Here is an 18918-nt window from a genome sequence, read left to right as displayed (position 1 = left end):
GACTAGGCAACACTTCATTTGCTGGTTTGTTTTTCTTTAGCATGTTTGTGGTTATGAAAGAATTGCTGCAAAAACACTGATTTATCTTCAAATTACACTGTAGCCATCAAACTGATTGAGGAATGCTGTGTGTCCATGTGTAGTTCAACTCTGTCTCAAATTGAGTAGAAGTGTTCTGTGTTCTAGAGAGCAAAGGGTTGTTTTTAAGTTGAACCTCTAAACTGCAAAGCAACATTTTTTGTTTAGCTTCCTGTCCTAAACAGGAGCCAGTCTTCAATGCTTACTGTAAATAGCAAGCAGTAATCAATTTGAAATTAAAAGAACAGCTTTGTAAACAAGCACTTTCTATAGAGCAGACTTGCTGGCCTACAGCACTTGGGCTTACCGCTCAAGAGGTGCATTGCAAGACAATGAAGTTATTCAATTTGGCTAGTTTCAGACTAGACAACACTGGCTGAGTTATTTAGTTAAGGAAACTTGCATACCAAATTAATATTATCATTTGGCACAGCAAATAGCTAATTTGTTAATAGTTGGAAGATTTGTGTACACAGGGAGTCAGCTTCACAGCATTTTAGACTATTTGTGTTGTAAGGCATTCGAAAAAAAAATCGCATGTGTGTGAAATCACCCAAGTGACAGAGAAACGGTATCAATGGTACCGGTATTCAGTCCAGGCTTTTTAGAAATAGTCCAGGAATATCAAGAAGAATGACAGAAGTATGGGGGGAACTAGAATCCATTCCTCTGCTTTCAATTTCTGCGACAGGTGACATACGGATATGTCTTTTTAGCTTATAGGATCTGTACCCTTGAGTTTTAGAAATGTTGTAATTTGTAAGAATTTCATAAGAATACCTCTGAGTTTTAAATCTGTTTTAAGAATTTTGTCTGTTTTCAAACATGTATCACTAAAAATAAATGAACTGTGTTTAAATGACTTTGTTAGCTGAAAGTATCTCCTCTTTGACAGGGAGGGGAGACCCATTGCTCAAATAGTTGGTACTAGCAACTAAACTCGCCATGGAGTATAAACTTGGAAGTGAACTAGTCTTTGAAGATTGGGTAGTTACAGTATAACCTCCCCTTAGTGAGGATACTTAGCCGGCTGGTGGCATAGTGGCATCAGCACCAGACTTCAGAGCAAAGGCTCCCGAGTTTGAATCCAGCCGGCCCCCTTGCACAATTTCCATCCGTGCTGGGTTGAGCATCGAGCTAGCAACTCGGCCTCGTAAAAACAAGAAAGCCTGCTAAAAAAAAAGCCATCAAATGATGGCGTCCCGATGACTCCACTCGGAGTTAAGGGCTTTCTTCTTCTTCTTCTTTTTCTTCTTCTTAGTGAGGGTACCTGTGGCTATCTATATCAGATAGAGCTGAAGGTCTTTGTTTAAGTTCAAAACTTTGAGATCAGCAAACACAATACCATCACACAACGAACTGCCCTCACAATAGTAAAGGTACATTGAAACAGTGTCACAAACAAAGAAGTTATCAAACATAAGTGATTTCCAAGAACACTTCCATTGTTCTTAGCGGTCAGGTCAGATCTTCAGTCTGTTTTACCACATGTTTTCTTCATCCTTACAGGCTACTTTAGTATTTTGGGGATTATCCATAAGATAGTATTGACATGACAGGCATCTTCCAATCATTTGATCTTAACTGTTTCCACATCTCATTAGCATAATTTCTACATTGTTAAGGACACTTTATCATTGCCTAGATCAGCAACCTGGTCTTGCCCTAGTTAATGCTATTTTAGCGGTGAGTACTCTGGTAGGGTTATGCTCAGGGAGATGCATGATCTGTTTAATCTGGAGGAAGGATGTGACTGGTGGTGATCAATTGGCCAGAGTGATTGACAAGCCATTTCCTGTACATCTTATTTAGAATTTTGACCTGAGGCTTAATCTTTAGTAGTATGCAAACCAATTAGAATTTGCCTATCTGTACATCTGGGCCATGTTCTAATTTTGGCACTACTAAGAGATATACCGAGATTGCAAATTAGGTAAGGTATCCATATGTAAAGTTCGGAACCCAGTGCAGAGCTCGCAAGTGTTCTATGCCAATGGCAATCAAAAGAAAATTCCTTGAAAAACATCACAGGACCTAACTAGTCTATCTCGTGAATTGTTTGCCCATTGTGAAGATAGCTGAAATTGTATTGTTACCTGATTTCTGCATCTTTCTTGCTGCAAGTGATTTGAAGATTTAGGTTGCAGTTAACAGTGGGAGTCTGTTATGAGAGAAATTGAATTAAATCCAGGGAAATAAGACATTTGTGAAGCTGCACCTGGAGAACTGTGAACTGTTTGTCTCCTTATTTAAGAAAATCTTTACATATATGCTAAGGTATTGGAAGCAGTTCAGAAAAAAGGTTTATTAGCTCAATATCTGGAATGGGCAGGTTCTTTTATGAGGTAGATTGGACAGGCAAGGTTTGGACAGGTATCCATCTGCTGGAGTTTAGAAAGTGAAAGGAGTCTTAACTGAAACCTGAGGAGTGGAATGCACTCTTGTGGGAGAATCAAGAAACACTTTAAAACAAGGGGTTGTCTATTTCAGGCAGAGATTGAAGTGGTCAATGTTCCAATCTCTTTCTTAAAGGAAGTGGAGCGTACAGTTTTTTTTTGAAGTTGTCACGTTACCAAGTACGCAGAAATGTGCAATTGAAATCACAATCTAACTAGCTATGACCTTATGAATTACAGGTCACACGAGGGATTGAGTGCCCACTCTTGTTCCTAATTTATCAATTCATAAGTTTGTATGTTCGATTCCTCGATAACAAATTTCATGAAACATGCCCGTGATAATAAACCTGATTCTGATTCTGACTACTGCAAGGCATCCCAGAACAGAACTTCTTTGGCCCAGATTTTCCAATAGCAATGGTGATAAAACTCTCAGTATTTGCTGTCATTGCAGGACAAAAGTGGCACTAAGTTCTAGAGTTTGTAGATGTGTGGTTAAGCTTGTGACCAGATACTGCAGTCAGTACTCTCCTTTTCAAAAAGGTCAATTAAACACAAAGTTCAGGGTCAGCCACTGACTGAAATCATGACATTGTCAGACGTATTAGCTAAGCAAGAAGTATGATTATACCTTTCATCGTAAATGGTTAATAGGGAACCAGATGAGTGCTCTGTATAGTGCAAGGTTGTCCTTTCATCCAATAACAGCAATGGAATGTGGTCCAGTTTAAATGGACCTTGTCAATTTTGATAAGGTGAAGCTAACCTAGTTTTAGAATGCCACTGATATAGAGGAGGTCTGATTAGAACAACTTCAAACACCCTTGCTTTTTTTGATTTGCCTATCAAGAACAAGTACTAGTCAATGGAATATTTTAATAAATTTAGCTTCCTATAAAGACCAATTAATTGTAATCACAAGAAATTCTGCAGATGCTGGAAATCCAAAGCAATACACACAAAACGCTGGAGAAACTCAGCAGGTCAGGCAGCATCTATGGAAAGGAACAATTAGTTCACGTTTTGGGCTGAGACTTTTAATCCGGACTGAAAAGGAAAGGGGAAGCTGCCAGAATAAAAAGACAGCGGGAGGGGAAGGAGGATAGCTAGAAGGAGATAGGTAAAGCCAGGTGGGTGGGAAAGGTAAAGGGCTGAAGATGAAGGAATCTGATAGGAAAGGAACATGGACCACAGGAGAAAGGGAAAGGGGGGGCACAGGGGGAGGTGATTGGCAGAAGAGAAGTAGTAAGAAGCCAGAGTGGGTATGAGAAGAGGCAAAGGGGAGGGGAAAATTGTTTTATCGGAAGGAGAAATCAATATTCAGGCCATCAGGTTGGAGGCTGCCCACCCACCTGGCTTTACCTATCTCCTTCTAGCCATCCTCCTTCCCCTGGGCAAATATGCTAGATTATTAAGAATTTTTCTGGGAATTATTTCACTTAATTTTTTTAAATGAGTTAAGGAAAACCAAATGTATTGTTGAATTTATGTAAATACAATTGAAATTCTAGTTTTGATTCTATTCTCTGATTAGCCTAGGTTTTTGATTCCAGTATTCAATTTTGAATAAGCAAAGGCTTATTAAAAGTACAGAAACAAAACCCTGAATAGAAGCAATAAGTAGGAATATGATTGCCTTAGCATGTATGAAGCAAAACTACAGTATGGTTGTTTTGAGGAAAACTGATGTCTGATAGATAATTTTAAAAATAGTTGAGTCAGAAGTAACAAAAGACTTGAGAAAAATAAAGATAAAATAAAAAATAATAGTTTGAACAAAATGAAGGGAGTTTTATTTAAAAAAAAGATTGCAGTTCATCTGAGAGGGGTAAAATGCTACAATAATTCCATATACTTACTAACAGTAACTTACAACAGTAATGTTAACAATGATAAATGTGTAAAACATTAGCCAGAAGGAATGCAAATAACATCAGATGAATCAATTGTTTTGCCTGTTGAAGGTATTATGAGGATTTTGATTCAGACTTGAGGATACTGCCAGAACCCGGGGTTTTGAGTTATGAGGAGAGGTTGGACAGGCTAGGTGTAGAAAGTCATGAGGAGGAGACGGAACGACCTCACATGGTTATTTTCCTGGAGAAGGGGAACTAAAAACTAGAGCACATTGCTTTAAGGTGGGAGGTTAAAGATTTACAAGGGATTTAAATGCAGAGGCTATTGCATATATGGAATAAACTGTTAGAGGAGTGGTTAAGATAGATATAATAACAACATTTAAAAGGCATTTAGATAAGAGGGGCTTAGAGGGATATGGGACCAACTTGGTCAGCATGCTGAGTAGGGTCAACGTGCTCATTTCAATGATGTATTACTCTATAACTTCATTTAATGGTTCTCAGCCTGTTTTGTACAAGAACTTATTTGATAATTTTGTGGTTCAACCCAGGTCCAAAGAATATTTTCAGTAGAAAACCTGTATTTTGGGCACAACTTTAAAGGTGAAGACTATCAGTTAAATGGAATACTTGAAAACTTGTAAAGACAGAAATCAACTTTGAGGGAAAGTCACTGGCAACATTTTCAACCGTTAGTGTTCTATTCCCTCCAAGGGACAGTCATCTTTCTAAAAATGACTGTGTTCCGGTCTGACCCCAAAAGAATCCTGCAGTCATCCTTTGCTTTTGAGCTGCTTCAGTTCATTCTCTGAAAAGCATTTCCAGAAGCTTGTGCACAATTTATTTAAATGATTGCTGATTTTATTTTCATGCTTCGCAACTAGGGGGATCTTCCATTTTGTTGCAGAGACACAATGAAAATCTCATCATTTGAAGCTTATGGGCCCATAGAGAAAGTTGTCTTTTGAATGTCCAGTGTTAAGGATGTGTTAAAATAGTTTAGCTTGTCAAATATATTTGTGAGATATGTAAAATAAGCCAAATGTTGTTGAATTTTCTTGCCTGATGACACTGTATACTTCAACTCACTTAATTTCATATTATCAGTACAGCATATTTTTCAATATATCAAATAAGTTTCCATTCTGTGAAGAAGATGTACATCTGCACTGCCAACTTCCTGACACACAATTTGATTTTTTTTGTATAATTAACAACTTTGACAGTAACTTTGAAGGTTTTGTGAAGACAGGTACCATGTCTTTAACAAATAAGACCATTCTGAGAAAACTGTTTTTTATCATGTAAATTTGAAATAATTCTTTGAACATATCCCAAATGGTTCCCCTGCATTGAATTAGCTTCACCTATTATAGGATCTACAGCTACCCTCAATGTCACCCTCAGCACAGCTCAAACCCACCAAAGCCCCATATTCAAAATGTGCATCAGCAATTGTGAAAGTACTTGCATTAATAAAGTCTTGCAAATCACCTTTCCATAAATGCTACATCAGAAAAAGTGTGCATCATTAGATTTACCAAATTTAAGAGACAATCCATTGTTTACAATTTGATGTGTTCTGAGATATTGAACTGTTAAAAGATGCAATAGGCTGGAGGGTTTGTTTACTCTTTGCAGCTGACTTCCCCATAATTTCAGAGCATGCATCAAAAGCAGATTGTGAGCATCTTTTGACTAAACATTCAATAGGCAACAAGAGCTGCACAGTGCTTGCTTCTGAATAGTACCCTGCACATGCATTCAAATCTGTGGTTTCCAAATGCCAGCTTTCTGTTTGGAAATATCAACAGGTTATATTTACAGAAGAAGTCTGTTAATTACAGTGTAATTTTAATATTTTAGAATGTAGGTTGCTTGTAGATAACATTTTGATGCTTAACAAATTTTTAAGTCCCAGTTTTAAGTCAATATTTTTGTTTCCTCAGATTGTAATTAACTTGTAATATCACAAGAATTTGCAGCTCAAAGAACAATTTGAAAAGTTTTCTAATTCACCAGTTTAAGAATTCATGCTGTAATTAATGTGCATACTCTTCCCTGGAACTTTTTAGGACCAATATTTTCTAAAAACTAATGAATGTAACACTTATTTTTAGTTGTACCTGAAACTTAATATTCATATAACTTTTATTTTTAATAAGGAAAAGCATAATTATTACATACAGTATATCAAAAAGCATGCACAATATGATCTATTATCTGAATCTTAAGTGTATATTTGTGAACTATGATTGATTTGCAACCTTTAGGATAAAAAAAGTTTATTTCAATGCCACAGCCAACTGATATTTTTTCATTGAAAAATGGAGTCAATGTAGTTAGAATAGTTCAACTTGACACCAAAGCACAGGAGATCTAATTAAAATTGCAAACCCTAGTGAACTAATACTTGAAATATATATAATCTGATATCATCACCGTCATTATGTGACATGTTGTTTGACGTAGGCGATCATGGTCTTTCCATGAACAAGATTATTGGCAAATTTTTCTACAGAAGTGGTTTGCCATTGCCTTCTTCTGGGCAGTGTCCTTACAAGACAGGTGACCCCAGCCGTTATCAATACTCTTGAGAGATTGTCTGCCTGGCATCAGTGGTCACACTGGGTTTTCACAAATTAAACCATGAGGCGTTTTATGTTAAAGAAAAGCTGTAACAACTCATTTATTGTACTCCAAACACTTAACACAAAAAGTTTTCACCAATTACATTGCAGCATAATCAGGACTTATGATATAGACCAGCTATTCATACAACCATTCACCACCTACTTGCTCCCATGGCTTGATGTGACCCTGATCGGGAGACTAAGCAAGTGCTGCACCTTGCCCAAGGTTGACCTGCAGGCTAGTGGAGGGAAGGATCGCCTTACACCTCCTTTGGTGGAGACGTATCTCCACCCTGCCACCTAATAATCTTGATATAAAAATTCTCAATGAAACTATATTATATAAAATTGCTAAACACAAACGATTCTGCAGATGCTGGAAATCCAGAGCAATACACACAAAGTGCTGAAGGAACTTTGGAGACGATTAACATTTGACATTTTGGGTGAGACATTTCATCAAGATCATTGTGTGTGTGTTTGTGTTTGTTATACAGAACTGCACACTTACAAGATTTTGAGGTAATATCTGAATTGAAGTATCCTGTGAATTTAGATATTTGGCCAGTTAAACTTTACTTGATAAATGGCAAAATTTACATATCACATATTCATAACCAGAAAGTGAATTGTATCATTAATAATCACAATAATCACTGACATTGTAAATTGTTTGTAGAATGGAGATTCCTTTTTTTTTTAATTGAGCCTATCATTCAGCCTGGCAAAGGTCCAGTCAGATATTACATTTGTAGCTAATTTTGTTTCTTAGTAAAGACAAAAGAGATGGTAGTTGCTGGAATCTGAAACAACAACCAAGATGCTGGAGGAGCTCAGCTCAGCCCAGCCCAAATCCAGATCTGGATGAAGGATGCTGACCCAAAATACCAGCTGCCCACTTCCCCCCTCAAATGATCGCTAACCCATCGAGCTCCTCCAGCATCTTGTTTGTTGGTGATTTGTTTTACAATCTGCTGACTAGTTACTGACAGAAATAAAAGAAAAGCTGAGAAAGTAGACGAATGCATGTTCTAAATATCACATGGACGAAAACTAAGCACTGCCAGTTTCCAGGAACCTCTCTTTACCCTGTTTCCAGTTAACGTGCAGCAATAATAGCTCTGGGAAAATTTTGGGAAGACATAACTTCCCACACTCTGGCCTCTTGGAGGTTATTTCTTTCTTTAGACTTCAGCATTTTGTGTAGTTTAATTCCCATATGATAAAAGATGTATTGTGTTTAAGAGGGTCAGCCAAAAAGTCACATATTTTCATTAAAAAATAAGCAGGTCTTTTTGAAGCCACAGATCTATTTCCAGTTCGTATGAATAGAAATGGCATTCTTTACCTAAAATGGAAATGCTGCACCAACTACAAACACAAAAATCACAGATCGTCAAACCTCAGCATTGCTCATTACGTATTCTAGCCAAATAATGTGCTTTTTTTAATTGCAAAATGCACATCACAACATTAAAGCAATATTGTGGATTATTGTAGTTTCAGTATTGTCAGATACCTGTACATCCAAGTCCTAGGTTGTTCACTTCAATTTCAATATATAAGATTAACTACGAAGCTCTTCAGCTGTCAAAAATATAATGATAGCCTCTTTTCCACTCAACACTTTCTTTTTACCATGTGTCTAAATATAGCTAATGTTTTCACTGTAGTTCGTGACTACAATGTTAGAAATTTAAAAAGAAATGAAGAAAAGGTCTGAAGATATAATAAATATATCTACATGGAAAATACACACTGGCCTAACTTCTCTCTCATTGGGTGCAAATAGTAATCTCGCATGGTTGCTTTTATTAAGTGCTTTACGGATATTAGCACCTGGGTCTCTTGTGAATGCTGTTGTTTCCTGCAGAAGTATAACTTACTGGCAAGGGAATGAAAATTACCTGAACACTGTAGTATGCAGCTTTAAACTACACAATTGCCCTGGAAGGGTGCAACTGTAGCCAGCAGAGCTGAAGTGTGGATACATCTTCTGACGTTTGGAGGAGCACCCTGATCCCCTAAGCCCCATTATATTAGATTACTTTTTACTTGTCCTTGCGTGATTTTGAAATTCCTAAGCAATTCATCTTATGGATTTTTCCAGTTGAACTAAAATGAATTATATCAATTTCTGATAATATGTCTTCAGACAACAATTTGCAATTATTCTGGGTTTAATCTACTAACAAAACTAGTGATATCAAAATAAACATTGATCAGATTAGTGGAGATATGGATCTGCTTGATTTGAATTGTTTCTTGCAGACTGAAGTAAAATTCTCCCCAGTGTCGGGTAGTGATAACTGGTATTAATTATTACTTCTCATCAAGTTGACCAGTTACACAAGTGTAGTTCTCTGTATTACAAAAGTTTCAAAAATACTTATTTATAAAGTACACTGAGATATGCTTGGAATATGAAATATACTTCAAATGTATCTTCCCCTTTCTTTTCAACTTGCACAATGCACTGTTTTTTTTTAAATGTCTTTCTGATGCATAATTGGAATGGCATGGATAATCTTTATGTAGGAAATCAGGCTGAGAAATACAATTGCAAAACTTAATGAACAGCACTTGGAAAACCTCAGAACAAAATACAACATTAATTTTAAAAATTGCTGACATCTCTCCTAATTGCTGTTTTAAGTCTCGAGACTGCAGATGGAGAGTACTAACCAGTAACTTCAGCCCATTAGCTCAATTGTTTGCATTCTCGACTAAAAGTTCTGGGTTCAAGCCAAGATATCACTCAAAGGAGAGAATGTTACTTGCTAGTTAAATTCACAGGGGCCCTGAACCATACCACCTGTATCATTTTAGGCAGAGCCTGGTAACATTTGCCATAAGACATAGAAATAGAATTAGGCCATCTAGTCCATTGAGTCTGCTGCACCATTCCATCATGTCTGATTTAATATCCTTCTCCATCCCACTCTCCTGCCTTCCTCCTGTAACCTTTGACACCTTTACTAATCAAGAACCCATCAACCTCCGCTTTAAGTGTACCCAATGACTTGATCTCCATAGCCATCTGTGGCCATGAATGTCACAGTTTCACCGCCCCTCTGGCTAAAGAAATTCCTCCTCTTCTCTGTTCTAAAGGGACATGCTTGTATTCTGGAGTTGTGTCCTCTGGTCCTAGATTCCCCCCACAAATGGAAAAATCCTCTCCATGACCACTCTTTCAATATTTATACTCTATGAGCATTTCAATATTTGATAGGTTTCAATGAAATCCCTCTTCATTTTTCTAAACTCCAGCGAGTGCAAGCCAAGGATTAAAAACACTGTTCATGTGTTAACCCTTTCATTCCCAGGATCATTCTCGTGAACCTTCTCTGGACCGTCTCCAATGCCAGCACATCCTTTATTGGATAAAGGGCCCAAAACTGCTCACCATATTCCAAGTGTGATCTGACCAAGGCCTCATAGAAACATAGAAAACATACAGCACAATACAGGCCTTTCAGCCCACAAAGCTGTGCCGAACATGTCCCTACCTTATAACTACCTAGGCTTTACACATAGCCCTCTATTTTTCTAAGCTCCATGTAGCCATCCAGGAGTCTCTTAAAAGACCCTATCGTTTGGGTTTCCACTGCCGCCACTGGCCCATTCCACGCCCTCACCACTCTCTGTGTAAAAAAACTTACCCCTGATATCTCCTCTGTACCTACTTCCAAGCACCTTAAAACAATGCTCTCTCAGGCTAGCTATTTCAGCCCTGGGGAAAAGCCTCTGACTATCCACACAATCAATGCCTCTCATTATCTTGTACACCTGTATCAGGTCTCCTCTCATCCTCCGTCGCTCCAAGGAGAAAAGTCCGTGTTCACTTAACCTATTCTCATAAGGCATTCTCCCCAATCCAGGCAACATCCTTGTAAATCTCCTCTGCACCCTTTCTATGGTTTCCATGTCCTTCCTGTAGTGAGGCAACCAGAATTGAGCACAGTACTCCACGTGGGGTCTGACCAGGGTCCTATATAGCTGCAACATTACCTCTTGACTCTCAAACTCAATCCCACGATTGATGAAGGCCAATGCACCGTATGCCTTCTTAACCACAGAGTCAAACTGCATAGCAGCTTTGAGTGTCCTATGGACTAGGACCCCAAGATCCCTCTGATCCTCCATACTGCCAAGAGTCTTACCATTAATGCTATATTCTGCCATCATATGTGACCTACTAAAATGAACCACCTCACATTTATCTGGGTTGAACTCCATCTGCCACTTCTCAGTTCAGTTTTGCATCCTATCAATGTCCCCCAACCTCTGTGTCATCAGCAAATTTACTAACCCATCCTTCCACTTCCTCATCCAGGTTATTTATAAAAATCACAAAGAGTAGGGGTCCCAGAACAGATCCCTGAGGCACACCACTGGTCACTGGCCTCCATACAGAATATGACCCGTCTACAACCACTCTTTGCCTTCTGTGGGCAAGCCAATTCTGGATCCACAAAGCAATGTCCTCTTGTATCCCATGCCTCCTTACTTTCTCAATAAACCTTGCATGGGGTACCTTATCAAATGCCTTTCTGAAATCCATATACACTACATCTACGGTTCTACTTTCATCAATGTGCTTAGTCACATCCTCAAAAAATTCAATCAGGCTTGTAAGGCACGACCTGCCTTTGACAAAGCCATACTGACTATTACTAATCATATTATGCCTTTCCAAATGTTCATAAATCCTGCCTCTCAGGATCTTCTCCATCAACTTACCAACCACTGAAGTAAGACCAATTGGCCTATAATTTCCTGGGCTATCCCTACTCCCTTTCTAGAATAAGGAAACAACATCCGCACCTCTCCCATCCTCTGGAACCTCTCCTGTCCTCATTGATGATGCAAAGATCATTGCCAGAGGCTCAGCAATCTCTTCTGTCGCTTCCCACAGTAGCCTGGGGTACATCCCGTCCAGTCCCGGTGACTTATCCAACTTGATGCTTTCCAAAAGCTCCAGCACATCCTCTTTCTTAATATCTACATTCTCAAGCTTTTCAGTCCACTGCAAGTCATCCCTACAATCGCCAAGATCCTTTTCCGTAGTGAATACTGAAGCAAAGTATTCATTAAGTACCTCTGCTATTTCCTCCAGTTCCATACACACTTTTCCACTGTCACACTTGATTGGTTCTATTCTCTCACGTCTTATCCTCTTGCTCTTCACATACTTGTAGAATGCCTTGGGGTTTTCCATAATCCTGACTGCCAAGGCCTTCTCATGGCTCCTTCTGGCTCTCCTAATTTCATTCTTAAGCTCTTTCCTGTTAGCCTTATAATCTTCTAGATTCATATCATTACCTAGTTTTTTGAACCTTTCATAAGCTCTTCTTCTTGACTAGACTTACAACAGCCTTTGTACACCACAGATCTTGTACCCTACCATCCTTTCCATGTCTCATTGGAAGGTACCTACTCGGAACCCCACGCAAATATCCCCTGTTGCCACATTTCTTCTGTATGTTTCCCTGAGAACATCTGTTTCCAATTTATGCTTCCAAGTTCCTGCCTGATAGCCTCGTTTTTCCCTTTACTCCAATTAAACATTTCCCTAACTTGTCTGTTCCTATCCCTCTCCAATGCTATGGTAAAGGAGATAGCATTGTGATCACTATCTCCAAAATGCTCTCCCACTGAGAGACCTGACACCTGACCAGATTCATTACCCAATACCAGATCAAGTACAGCCTCTCCTCTTATAGGCTTATCTACATACTGTGTCAAGAAACCTTCCAGAACACACCTAACATCTAAACCCATCTAAACGCCTCACTCTAGGGAGATGCCAATCAGTATTTGGGAAATTAAAATCTCCCACCACAACAACCCTCTTATTATTACTCCTTTCCAGAATCTGTCTCCCTCTCTACTCCTCGATGTCCCTGTTACTATTGGGTGGTCTATAAAAAACACCCAGTAGAGTTATTGACCCCTTGCTATTCCTAACTTCCACCCACAGAGACTCCGTAGACAACCCTTCCATGACTTCCTCCTTTTCTGCAGCCGTGACACTATCTCAGATCAAGAGTGCCACGCCCCCACCTCTTTTGCCTCCCTCCTTATCCTTTCTGAAACATCTAAAGTCTGGCACTTGAAGTAGCTATTCCTGCCCCTGCACCATCCAAGTCTCTGTAATGACAACAACATCATAGCTCCAAGTGCTGATCCACGCTCTAAGCTCATCCGCTTTATTCATGATACTCCTTGCATTAAAATAGATACATCTCAAACCATCAGACTGAGCGCGTCCCTTCTCTATCACCTGCCTATATTCCCTATCGCACTGTCTACAAGCTTTCTCTATTTCTGAGGCAACCTTCCTTTCCTCTGTCACTTCAGTTTGGTTCCCAGCCCCAGCAATTCTAATTTAAACTCTCCCCAATAGCTTTAGCAAACCTCCCCGACAGGATATTGGTCCCCCTCGGATTCAAGTGCAACCTGTCCTTTTTGTACAGGTCACGCCTGACTCAAAAGAGGTTCCAATGATCCAGAAATCTGAATCCCTGCCCCCTGCTCCAATCCCTCAGCCACGCATTTATCCTCCACCTCATTCTATTCCTATACTCACTGTTATGTGGCACAGGCAGTAATCCCGAGATTACTACCTTTGATGTCCTGCTTCTCAACTTCTTTCCTAGCTCCCTGTAGTCATTTTTCAGGACTTCCTCCCTTTTCCTACCTGTGTTGTTGGCACCAATATGTACCATGACCTCTGGCTGTTCTCCTTCCAAATTCAAGATATTGTGGACATGATCAGAAACATCCCAGACTCTGGCACCTGGGAGGTGAACTACCATCTGCATTTCTTTCCTGCATCCACAGAATCACTTATCTGACACCCTAACTATAGAGTCCCCTATCACTGCTGCCATCCTCTTCCTTTCCCTACCCTTCTGAGCCACAGGGCCAGACTCTGTGCCAGAGGCACAACCATTGTTGCTTCCCCCAGGTAGGCCATCCCCCCAACAGTACTCAAATAGGAGTATTTATTGTTAAGGGGGACAGCCACTGGGGTACTCACTAGTACCTGCTTCTTGCCCTTCCCTCTCCTGACTGTTACCCACTTCTCTGTCTCCTGTGGTCCCAGGGTGACTACCTGCCTGTAGCTCCTCTCTATCACCTCCTCACTCTCCCTGACCAGACGAAAATCATTGAGCAGCAGCTCGACACACCTGGTGCAGATGTAGTCGGCCAGGAGGCTGGGAGTCTCCAGGGCCTCCAGGACCTTCCACATCTGACACCGAGCACAGAAAACTGGCCTCACTCACATACTTTGCCTTTATTTTAAACAGATAACCTACCTGACCTGAACCCTTTATCGCCGAAGCCCCGTTGAGCCAAAGCCTTCCTACTCTGTCTCTATTCTGTTGCCCGCTCTGTAAATCTGTGTTCCTTTTAAACCCTTCCCACTGTTCTCTCTGGCTGACCTCCATGCACTTGCGCAGTCATGCCCCGTTCAAACCACTGAAAAAGCAGCAGAGTTAAACTCTTGTTTATTTTTATTCCAGTCTTCTTGCAGTTAATGCAAACATTCCATTTGGCTTTCATACAACTGACTCAGCATGCGAGTTAACCTCAGAATCAGAATATGGGTTCATTGTCCATTCAGAAATATGATTGCGGTTGGAAAGAAGCTATTCCTAAAATGTTGAATGTGTATCTTCAGTTTCCTCCTCCTTGATGGTAGCAATGAGAAGAGAGCATGTCCTGGGTGAGGAGAGTCCTTCATGACGATGCCAACCTTTTGAGACATCACCTTTAGAAGTTATCCTCGATGCTGGGGAGGCAAATGTCCATGTTGTAGATGGCTGATTTTGCAACATTCTGCAGCTTATTCCGATCCTGTGCAGTCGCCTCTCCATACCAGACAGTGATGCAAACAGTTGGAAAGTACATCTGTAGAAATTTGGGAAAGTCTTTGGCAATGTACCAAATCTCCTCAAACTCTTATGAAGTATAGCCACTGTCCTGCCTTCTTTGTAATTGTATCAATATGTTAGGCCTTGGATAGATCTTCAGAGATGTTGAAACTCAGAAACTTCCAGCTGCTCACCCTTTCCACTGTTGATCCCTCAATGAGGACTGTTGTGTGTTCTGTCAACTTCGCTGTCCTCAAGTCCACAATTAATCCCTTGGTTTTATTGACATTGAGTGCAATGTGGTTGTTGTGACACCACTCAACCAGCTGATCTATCACAATCCTCAATGCTTCCTCATCACCATCTGAAATTCTACCAACAAATTTATGGATGACATTTGAGATGTGCCTGGCCACAAGATCATGGGTGTAGAAGGAGTCGAGGAGTTGGCAAAGCATGCATCCTTGAGGTGCACCTGTGTTGATTGCCATCAAGGAGGAGATGTTATTTCCAATCTGTACTGACTATAGTCTCCCAGTGAGGAAGTCGAGGATCCAGTTGCAGAGGGAGGTATAGAGGCCAAGGTTTTGGAGCTCATTGATTAAAACTGAAGGTATAATGGTGTTGAATGCTGAGCCATGGTCAATGAACAGCAGCCTAATATAGATTTTGCTATTGTTCAGGTAATCCAAGGCTGAGTGGAGAGCCAGTGAGATTTCATCTGCTATAGACCTGTTGTGGCAATATATATAGGCATCCGTTAGTCTCATGAGACCATGGATTTGCGCCTTGGAAGGTTTCCAGGGCGCAGGCCTGGGCAAGGTTGTATGGAAGACCAGCAGTTGCCCATGCCGCAAGTCTCCTTTCTCCACGCCACCGATGTTGTCCAAGGGAAGGGCACTAGGTCTGATACAGCTTGGCACCAGTGTCATCGCAGAGCAATATGTGTTTAAGTGCCTTGCTCAAGGACACACACACTGCCTCAGCCAATGCTCGATCTAGCAACCTTCAGATCACTAGACGAACGCCTTAACCACTTGACTACGCGCCAACATTGTGGCAATAAGCAAATTACATTGGGTCCAGGTCCTTGCTCAGGCAGGAGTTGATTCTGGCCATAACCAACCCCTCAAACCACTTCATCAGAGTAGATATGAATGTGACTGGATGACAGTCATTGAGATGGCTTAGCCTCCTCCTCTTGGTCACTGGTATGATTGTTGTCCTTTTGGAGCTGGTGGGAACCTCCGAAGCAGCAGTGAGAGACCGAAGATGTCCCTGAACACACCCGCCAGCTGATTAACTCAGGCTTTCAGTGCCCTACCAGGTACACCATCAGGGCCTGACACCTTGTGAGGGTTCACCCTCATGAAAGATGTTCTGATGTTGGCCTCCAAGACAGAGACTAGATGCTGCAGGGATTCACACAGGTGTCATTTTAATCTCCCTTTCAAGCCATACATAAAAGGTGTTTAGCTCATGTGGGAGTGAAGCATCCGTTTAAGGAATTCTGCACGAGGACTCCCAAGTCCCTTTGCTCCCCTGACGCCACGTCTCCATCTGCAGTTCATTGTTTCATATGAAACTTAATGGAAGGTCCTTAATACATGGCGAAGAACTCACCTCCTTCTCTCTCAGTGGAGTTCAGCAGAGAGTTTTGATTTGATCATGGGTTCTCCCATATTTGGAGCAACAATAGATAGCACACATGGAATGCTATCTTGTAAAGGAAACCAGGCCAGATTCGCTGTAGGAAAGGCTAACACTTCCTAAGTGTGCAATTTGTACATATCAACAGTCAGAAAATCATGTTGGTCAAAATCCGAAGCTCAGAAAACTCAAGGTTCTTTCATTCTTAGTTGTCTGTTGTGCCTGCTGTATATCAGCCATGTGACTCGACCAATAAGGGTCTTTGCCTGATTTCTTTAACGCTAATTCTTTCCTTTCAAGTAGTGCTGAGCCTACATGCAACATGAGGAACAATGCAGCCAGTACCATAATGCAGATAGCTATGCTGGTACTCCTGCAAATGTCTGAACCAATCCGGCAATGAAACTCATGCTTCATCATTGCCTGTTGCACCTTCCAGAATTCGGTAATTATGCAACCGTATCACTTGCCTGCTGTCCTACAACAACCGAAGATAAGAGAATTATACAAGAAGGAGAACAAGATGAGAGACTCTCTGAACTTGACCACTATTTCAAGTGCGGACCCTGTTCGACTAATTAAGAACTGGATAGAAACATAGAAAACCTACAGCCCAATACATAGAGGCAGTGTCATGTGCTGGTGATCACCATCTCCAATGAGAGTCTCCTGACTGTTGCCTCTGACAGGAAATGGAACTGCCGTTATCCAGTCGGCCCAAAATGTCGACTGGTTTTCCCCTCCATAGACACAACCTGGCCTGCTGAGTTCCTCCAGCATTTTGTGTGTTACTCTGGATTTCCAGCATTTGCAGAATCACTTGTGTTTGCAATTTATGTTACCTTATCTCTGTTTCAAATTTCTTTCAGCATAAATCATGAATAGAGGGATCAAGCTGCCAAACCTGTAGATCTAATCTATACAGAAACCATCCAACGATTGACTAATCACTCTCAGCAAAGCATCTGCATCAGTTTATGATTTGTCTTTGGCTGTTCTACTGTTCTCATCCTCTCGGGCTAATGGAAGGCTATTTCATAGGCTATAGTAGCCATTGCCTGTGACAGCAGCAGACCTGGGAAGGGCTTTGCAGATGGTCAACCCCTGTAAGGCAACTGGGCCAGACATCCTCCCAGGCTGAGTACTCAGGGAGTGTGCACGCCAGCTCACTGACATCTTCACAGACATCTTCAACACTTCACTTATCTAGGCTGCTGTCCCCACATGCTTTAAATCAGCCACCGTCATCCCGCTACCAAATAACTCTACAGCTTCAGGACTAAATGACTACTGCCCGGTGGCACTGACGCCAATCGTCATGAAGTGCTTTGAATGGCTGATCATAGCACATGTCAAAAACTCCATTCCTGCCACATTAGGCCCTCACCAATATACTTACCGACACAACTGCTCGACAACAGATGTACCTGGTCCTGACAAACCTAGAAAACAAGGACGCTTATGTCAGAATACCGTTTCTGGATTTCAGTTCAGCATTCAACACTATTGTCCCACAGACCTTGGTGAACAAACTCCCACTCCTCAGTCTAAGTATATCGCTGTGCAACTGGGTGTTGGACTTCCTAACCAACAGACCTCAGATAGTCAGGATGCACAAGTGTTCCTCCCTCCCCATCACACTCAACACAGATGCCCCCAGGGCTGTGTGCTGAGTCATAACTGCACGGCCAAACACCTGAACAATCACATCATCAAGTTCGCTGATGGCATGACAGCAGTGGAACTCAGCAGAAACAATAATGAGATCGAATCAAGTTTAATTGTCATACAAACCACATATGGATACATACAAAAGAGACAACTTTCCTCTAGGGCCAAGGTGCAAAGACATACACGTGCATTCAAGGTAATGAGAAAGAAAATAAACAACATATTCACGTAAGAAACCAAATTTTTAGACCAATTTCATGAAATACAAGTCCAGCAAATTGATGATTCCCAGCTGTCCAGCCTGTAATCCCACCAATTCACACCGAGGACAGCACCGATGGGAGAGGCCACCCCTCCCCCTCCCTCCCATCCTTCCCCCCAACTGAACCTAGACACCACACTACAACGCAAGCCGGAAAACTGCGGCCTAGTCCTAGCCTCAACCGAGGTGAGCTGCTGCCTCACTGCCTGTCTCCCCCCAAACAAGGGAAGCAGGCCTGTGGCAATCAATATCCAACAGGGTCTTGTGATTACAAAAGAAACATCCAGGACAGTCCAGGTGTGTTGCCTCCCAGGTGCCAGGGTCAGGGATGTCTCAGATCGCGTCCACAACATTCTGGAGAGGGAGGGGGACCAACCAATGTCTTGGTACATATTGGTACCAGTGACATAGGAAGGAAAAGCAATGAGGTCCTGAAAAGAGAAGCAGGACCTCCCAGGTAGTAATTTCTGGATTGCTGCCTGT

At 41.2% G+C, this 18918-nt stretch overlaps 1 protein-coding gene across 1 annotated transcript in view; it reads left to right on the top strand.

Annotated features, from left to right (window-relative positions):
* Positions 1-9508, top strand: part of LOC134349308 (transcriptional activator protein Pur-alpha-like) — a 111820-nt gene extending 102312 nt beyond the window's left edge. The window contains exon 4 of the transcript XR_010018636.1: positions 4888-9508. The gene's annotated coding sequence lies outside the window, so the exon portion shown is untranslated. The remainder of the gene's footprint in view (positions 1-4887) is intronic.
* The last annotated feature ends 9410 nt before the right edge of the window (positions 9509-18918 follow it).

This window comes from Mobula hypostoma, chromosome 7, assembly GCF_963921235.1.
Source record: "Mobula hypostoma chromosome 7, sMobHyp1.1, whole genome shotgun sequence".
Taxonomy (NCBI): domain Eukaryota; kingdom Metazoa; phylum Chordata; class Chondrichthyes; order Myliobatiformes; family Myliobatidae; genus Mobula; species Mobula hypostoma.
This window is presented reverse-complemented; position numbering and strand designations above follow the sequence as displayed.